Here is an 8,552-nt window from a genome sequence, read left to right as displayed (position 1 = left end):
AACTGATGTAAACACAACCACGTGCTCATGGTAATGGCCTATTATTAGAACACGATCGTGAGAAAATAACAGGCGTTTATCTCAAATATGTATCGAGCAATTATTGGTCTCTTTTCTATTCTAAGCAGAAAGAATATATGTGCAATGCCTCAAATAAGCGATTTAATGCAAACTATCAAAAAATAGAATTCCAAACGGACCCCTTAATGTGATGAATTCTTGTTTTAAGAAAGAACTTTTTTAAACGATCTTTTTCATTGAATGAAGGGAGCTAACTCTTACTGTCATGACCGTACGTATGATTTTAACAACTTATTAGTTCATTTCTCTTTTCTCTCTCTTTTGTCAGTTCTCTCTCTTTTGTCTTTTCTCTCTCTATTTCTCAATAATTTTGAGGAATTAATACAAAATGTGTTTCGTCTCCTTCTCTTACAATGTATTTATTTTGACGCAACCTTTGACTCCTAGCTGTCCATGTTTCTGTCACCACTCTTTTTTAAGTACATGTATATCTTAAATCCATATAACTTGCCGCTTAAAAGCACACACATCTGAAGTGAATACATGTATTCATCACGCATTGGAAAATTGAGCCTTTAGAAACTGATATTTTTGTAAATTGGGGATTATCGGTACTCACCTATTTCATTGGAATTTGAAGGGTTAATTCAAACATTTCTCATTTATAGACCGTTTAATAATCAAATGTCGCAAAAAGGCAGGGGAAGATTACTGGTACCCATATTCATGGAACCTTTCGCGTGCTCACACATATACGGGTTCTTTGCACATTCCAACTTTCTTGTATTTCGATTTTAAATCATCTAAAGTTCTTTTAATGTTGTGACACGGTCAAAAAAGTGACGTGTGAACGTTTAGAACGGTCTTCGCGGCTTAAAGTGTATCCAAGAGATAAATTCATAAATCAGTTTTTTCATTCATAAATAAATAACATAAGGAACTACATATTTATTTCACAATTTATTACCAGAGAATTGTTTCATGGTAACACTAGTAACTCCAGAGGTAACGCCGAATGCACTTTCGCTAGACGAGACGGTAAGACTAGTTTGATCCTGTGCTGTACATCAAGATCTCTGTTACATAACAGTAAAATTGATTTGCTTTGAAGTCGAGTGTCGCTCCTCTGTAATATTCAAAGGACAGGTACGTATCAGCCTAGCGATTGATCAGGCATTTTTTTTTTTACCGGAGACAAATCAAATAGCTAGCCGCGTGCCTTCAATTTAGCTATGCCATATTCCAGGGGCGCAGAGAGCGAAAGCGAGGGTAACATGTGGAGTGTCGATGATGTAGTATATATATATTTAATAAATGTAATAAAATGTTTCCTTGCTTGTTTACAGGTAAATTGGTGTAACGTGACGATGTAGATGTAGAACACATTGGTATGTCTAGTAAATAAACTAATTGGATACATATATCTGTTGCATGAGTTTTGTCGGTTTTAAAGGTTTCGTATTAAACATTTATTAAAATATACGGCAAAAATGAGTTTTTGTGATTTCGAAATTAATTTTGAAAGTATCACTTATCTTGATACCTTTGTTGCTATTTTATGGTTCATTTGTTCTCAAACTAGTAGCGATTAATAATCAAGTAACTATAAGCACGGTTATTTAGAGAGAAAACAATGATTTCAACTGGTTACGATTATTAAAATACAAACAAACAAACAAACGAATTGCCAAAGCCGTCGATTTCATGTCCGTTAAGTTCAAGATGTTTTTTTTTCTTTCTGAAAAACATGCATGATAGACAGGACCTTGGCATCATTGTACTTTCCATTTTTTGTACAATCTAGTTTTAGTAACAACAATTTTCAAAAAATTATTAGCGACATGCAAATATCAATATATATAATATACATGTTTTATCATTACTTCGATTCAATATGATGTGTGTAAACTGTTTATAACTGTAAGGAGAGGGCGCTCATAGGCTTTGCCTGTTGCCCAATTCCTTTGTATCTAAAATCTGAACAATAAATATTCTGAAATGAAAAATGACCTTGGTATCAGCACTGATAACAACGACCTAACCAAGTCCTTCAACTTCACTTTTGGAAACATTGACGACGTGTTATCTTGAACAGGAAATGTAGTGACAACGTGAGCCTATATACCCTTCTGAACATAATATGAAGGACACTTTGTACTCTTCTACATCAGCCGGTTACTCGACCTTTACATAATTACCATAAGGGACGACATCCTACTAAGCTGTATGGGCCCGACGGTTTTTATGGTGATTTTCCCTTTTCTTGATAGTAACATCCCTATGTTTACCTACTGTGTTACCATGTCGCAGCTGATTCACCTACTGTTCAAGAGCTTGTTCGGTTTAATTAATTAAGGGCGAATAACGACGGATTACACTAAAACATAGGGTTTTGAGAGATTTTGTTTTGATTTTAATGTCATATTAACATCTCGGGACTTAGTATATGGATTTTAATATGTAACGCTTGAGATTCCAATCCTTCATCAATTTACACACCTATATTTGCATTTCAACTGCAAGGTCTTCCATAAGTATTACAAGAAAAAAACTGCGATCATAGAGCTATTAAGGTGGCTCCACACATCGTCATCAGCGTCCATTTTCGTGACGTACTTCCGGAAAAAGTACAGCTCGGACTCAATTATCTTGATCGAATTGTGCATGTACACCGTGTCGTCATTTCCGTATTGTGTATCGGGCATTCAATATCGTAGTGCAAATTATAGTAACACCTGGGCCGTTTTCGTTTAAACGGTCAAACCAATCGGACCACTGTTGTTCGTTTATTAAATAAGGTCGGACCTAGTAATCTGATGCTGCTTTAAGGCGAGCCTTGAGAAAGCCTTGCAAGGCCTGCATACACATTTGCAGGTCCGCCAGGATTTATACCCGAAAGTGTTACATTTATAAACGGTCAAACCGGTTGTTCCGCATAAACGAACAGGCCCCTGGTAAACAATAGTACACGTACGTGCCGATGATATGTGAACACCCGATATCGAGATTTTACCGGGAAATGTATAATCACACGTACTTCAGGAATAAAGTAGACTCACGGGAAGACAGTAACATGAGACCAGACGACCTCAAGAAGGTCATATAGGAAACACATGGAATGCGGACGTACCGACCTCACGTTTCGAGCAGTGGAGGTCGTTACGATTTTCGCTGTTGAGGCAGTTNCTGACATGTAATTATAAATATACCGTGAGTTAGCGGACTGTGGAATGATGTCCAAAGTGTACATGACTGAGGGTAATTTGGTTCCATTAAAGAACAATAAATTGATAATTTTGATATCATATTTTTGATTTATTTCCATCATTTTTGTTATATGTAAACAGAGACAACTGTCATTGTGTAAATGTCATCCCTCTGCAAAAAGTTCCGATTTTTTTCAAGGAAGATAACTCTCACCCGGATCAAAGTGATTGTAAAATGTAAAATACATTAATTATAAAGCCATTGTGTATATTTTGTTCAATTTCCCATTCTATATGTATAGATCTTTGTGTCCTGTTTGCTTTTAGCTTGAAGATAATCACTTTTATCCGTACAAATTCAATAAAAAACACTTTGTGTAACATGCGTTACATATTTTGCGATAAATAAAATATTTTAGGGTTAATTAGAAATGCTTCTTATCATTTTATTATTGTTGTTAATGTTCCGAACAATGCCACACACAAAAAACCCGGAAAATATTAAAATTGACGAAAATTCAATTTTTGGGTATTTTTTCCAAAAAAGTCCCCAAACTATCGGAATGTTTAGATTTTCATAAAATCAACTCTACATAGTTGCATAACCATTATATGAAAGTTTCAACGAATTTTGCTGGTTAAATGCGAAAGTGTGGAGCCACCTTCACGCAATTTGATCAGCGTCATTTTGACGCTTCTCCTCCCTCCTGGAATAACACGAGACAACAACACACATGTTGCTGACGTTAGGCTGTGTCAGGAATCTCGGTTGTATTGAGGACAGACACATGAAAATCGAAGAAACAATGGAATATCTATTTAGGGTCGAAACTAATTAAAAATTTACATTGTAGATATAAAGATTAAACGACTTTTTAACTGTTTTTTCCTGCCGTTCAGTCCTTATATACTTATATCTAAGTATAACCCTTTCACCCCTATGTAACTTAAGTAGACTCTACCATGCATTGATATGGATGAGTCCATTATGGTCAAGAGTGGTGAAAGGGTTAAGTGTCATAGGTCCTTGAGACCTGTGCACTAATTGCTTTACAGAACAAGAGGCCCCGTGGGCCTTAACGGTCACCTGAGTCCTACAGTATCTATTTTTGTTGTTGAAATATGTACCAGTTTGAGTAAAAAATAGTTAAGTATAACTTTAACTTAAGTTTGTCAGGACCATGAGCTGATCATTCATAGACCGAGTTTCAGTTTATTCGGCCTATCAAAACTTGTTTTTAAGTTTTAAATAGTTATTTTCAAAACAGCGGCCGTGGCAGCCAAATTGGATTTCTGATCGACCCGAAAGATAACAACACTTTGTCAGGATCATGAGTCGATCATTCCGAGTAAGGTTCAGTTCAACCGGCCCAGCAGAACTTGACTTTAAGTTTGAAATAGCTTTTTAAAATGGCGGTCGTGGCGGCCATATTGGATTTCTGATCGACCCGCAAAATAACAAGACTTGGTCAGGGAGATGTCAGTAACCTTCCCATGAAATATTAATGAAATCTCTTTGCCAGTATTTCAGCTTAAGTTGAAAATGTAAAATGTTAACGGACGACGCAAGACGCACGACGACAGACGAAGACGGATAGCAACAGGTCACTTGAGCTAAAGTTCAGGTGACCTTAAGAAGATGTAGCTGCCGTAGGTTGAGCAAAATAAGCTGGGGTGTTGGGATGGGGGGCGGGTTGATAAGACCCTAACGACCTATTGTGTTACCATGTATTCGAGGTGAACAAGTGTATTTATATTACACAGAACGGCTCTTTGTACACGAATCCAAGTTTACGGGTTCATCCATTGTCAATTCATACTGCGTACATTACCATGCAGTATTAATAATAGATGATATCTTATATATCAACATGGAAGGTAGCTGTATTTATATCCAAAATATTGAATTATTAACAGGGAAAAGATTTACATCGACAGCGTTTGGTCAACAGTGCGTCACAGTAACTTGTTTGAACTGAATTGATATCGTACACCATGTAAAGTGTTTATATTTATAACCAAATAACACTGTAATTTTCAATATATTCAAGAATTAATAGGACCAACCCGTTCACGAGTCATTTGCATAGGATCTTCATTTTCCCGTAGTTGATACTACTGATGTCTTCAACGTCGTTTCAAAACATTGATGAAACTAAACTTAACTTAAAAGTGACTTAGGGTCAGCTCCTGTCCAGTTAAATACAGCTGCTGTTGATGATGATGATGATTATCCAATCAATCTCTGATTGATTGAAATTTAGATATTGTTTAACGTCCTATCAACAGCTATGATCATTTAAGGACGGCCTCCCCTGTGTGCAATATGCATGCGTGTAGTGTATGCGTGTGTGTTTTGGGAGGATGCGATATGTTCGTGTTTGTCTCCTTGTGACAGCGCGGAACTGATGCCGACTTTGAAAAACATTTTATATCAACACTGATGACATGGCAATGCTATGATATTGTCCAAAAATATAGACCAATGGCGATATTAAAGCATCGCCTCGTACTGGAATGGAATTGGTTGAGAAATAGTAGTATGAGAACTACAGAACTGCTCAGGGATTGGTAGGAATCTATAACACAACCCTAGTACTCATCTAAGAAAATATAAGCGAAGTCCAAACCAAATGGATGCAGAAGTATTGTTTTGTATACATTTTTTCATAACAGTATTTATAACTTAATTTTCAGTATTTATAACTTAATTTTCAGTTTCAGATGTTTCCATAAAATCTAAAATTAAGTGATGCAAAAAGCACGGTTTTACACACATCAATAGTCTAACAGGTTTTGAACACATCGAATTGGGGGTCGGGGCATTTTTTTCATGATTTTTGGGAACATTTCGAAAAATACCCATAGCATTAAACTAAAGATTCGCAGTGATTCCTGAAATCTCGGCTGATCATACAAAATAATTGACTTTAATATTAGCGTCACGGAAAAAGAATTGTTAATAAAATGTGTAAGATATCGTACAAATCTGGCGACAAAACGTTGATAAGCTTTCTTTACGAGAAGACTAAACTCGTCCAAGTTAAAATAAACTGTTTTTATTTTGCTTAACGTCCTATTATCAGCTTAGGTCATTTACGGACGTGCGTCCATGTGTATATATTTACATTTGCATGGCTTTGTCACTATATAGCCTCTTTGAAAGCTGTGTCGTTGATGGGACTTTAATTACCATGCATCACGAGACACAATTCTTAGCGTATTAATACAACACTGACCGGAACTACAATATCCAATATAAATAAACATGACGGCTGCTGAAATATCGCTGTGCATTGTGAGATTTGGCAATGCCATTGTAAATTTATGTGCAAAATAAAAAATAAAATAAAAAAAAACACTTTTATTACAACGAAAACAAGACCAATGTCTGCAATATCGTACAAAATGCACATCGGTTGAAATCTACAATGACGGCAATGGAAACAACTTTAACGCTCATGCAATTTATCAGAGATATCGTCTGTTACACTGCACTGATCAACAGGGGTTCGTTACAAATGTCTGAAATGCACATATTATATAGACCTACTGACACATATGTTACAGACCTACTGATATGAGTCACAGCACACCAAAACATTTCAGACATTTGTAACAAACCTGTGCTCCGTCGCAAGATCACTCACTTCAAACGCTATCTTTCACGCGTCTCGCATCCACCATTCCTCAGTTTCTGACGATATGTCATATAACGAGGATGTTATAGAATCTACCGACTGTTGTCAGATTCCCATACAATCAACAAATACATTCACCCATGGATTCTTCAAAAAATGAGCAAAGAGAAAAGTTCGAATTAACTTCCAAAAATAACTCCCTCGTGGAGGGCAAGGTCGGATTTACGGTGTTCACTGTATTTGTCCATGTTGGAAATTTGTTCCGGGGAAAAATCGAAACAATTTCAATTATTACTTTCCGCTCAGAGTTCTATTGATAAACTTAAATCACCCTATAGACATATCATACGCAATTGTATTGATACTGAATTGTGGAATAAAATTGAAGTGTTTGTTAAAATTTCAAAGTACTACTTTGTTTGCCAATCAGCACGCGACAATACGCTGTTCAAACTATTGAACGAAATTGTGTGGACTGTCGATAAGGCGGGCATTTTTAATTTTAAATATAAATTATAAGTTAAATAGAACATAAGAGGCAGAGAAAACGTAAATATAAGTATTGAACTGTTTTTGTATGGTATTTATGATAGCGCGCATTATGTTGTTTGCTTGCAAAGCTATGTCATTCAAAAAGATCATAAATACCATACAAAAACAGTTCAATGCTTAAATGTGTGCCAGAGATCCGGGTATGTAGGTGTAATTGCCTCCTTGTGTTAGCTCGGATCTGATGCCGACTTTATATAAAATATAGTCATTAAACAATATGTTTCAATTAGATATATAAAGAAGCAATCACTATAATTTTTGAGCAACTGATCAGAACAATCCAGTTTGGTAATTGGTATATATCGTTTTAAGATTTTCGTGGATTATATTCCTAAATAAGAAATCCCCCCAAAAAGGCATTGCCTTCAAAAACCGAGTTTTTTGTTTGCAGGATTGAGTGAACAAAGGCCGTCAACAACGATTGAAGCACATTTGGACCCGAGTGTGGCTACCGAGACATCAGCATCTGATACATGCTATAAATGCTGCTTCAATGCAAACTACTCACGACAACTCGACCAACACGAACGTGAGCAGATCCAGCATTCCTTAAGGGTTCAGTTGGCGGTGAACAAAACTGATCTGTCTGCTCAGAGGCGTAAACTCATCAGCGTGTATGACTATCGGCCAAGCAGTGTAGCTGATGGCTTGTGTCATTCTTGCCGCGATAGTCGGAGTGATCGTTGTTCCAAATATCATCAGTCTGGGCAGATACATGTTCAAACAGGGTTAGAGTTCCTTTGCTTTGAAGCCATAGAGGAAACGAAAGCCAGCTGATAATAAGACGCTGCTCTTCAATTTGTCCAATTTATATTATAATTGACTATTAATGCACGATGAGTTTATTTCAATGTACACATATTTAAAACTACTTTGCATCAAACTAGATAGTACATGCATTTTTTCGTCCAACAGTGTTTAACAGGTATGGTCGATTCGGTTGATTGTATCCCAGTTATTGAGAAACCGCCGTGACGATGTTGTCCTTGCTGTCAATATATATCATGGTATGAGCCATTTACAGTAAAACAATTTGTTATAAGATTGTATTTACTTTCAGACAACCAACATGAGACAATTTTTAAAATAATATAACAAATCTCAAATCTCTTTTCGAAACGGTAAATATATC

The sequence above is a fragment of the Mizuhopecten yessoensis genome, unplaced genomic scaffold (assembly GCF_002113885.1).
Source record: "Mizuhopecten yessoensis strain PY_sf001 unplaced genomic scaffold, ASM211388v2 scaffold715891, whole genome shotgun sequence".
NCBI lineage: Eukaryota > Metazoa > Mollusca > Bivalvia > Pectinida > Pectinidae > Mizuhopecten > Mizuhopecten yessoensis.
Note: the sequence above shows the minus strand (reverse complement) of the source record.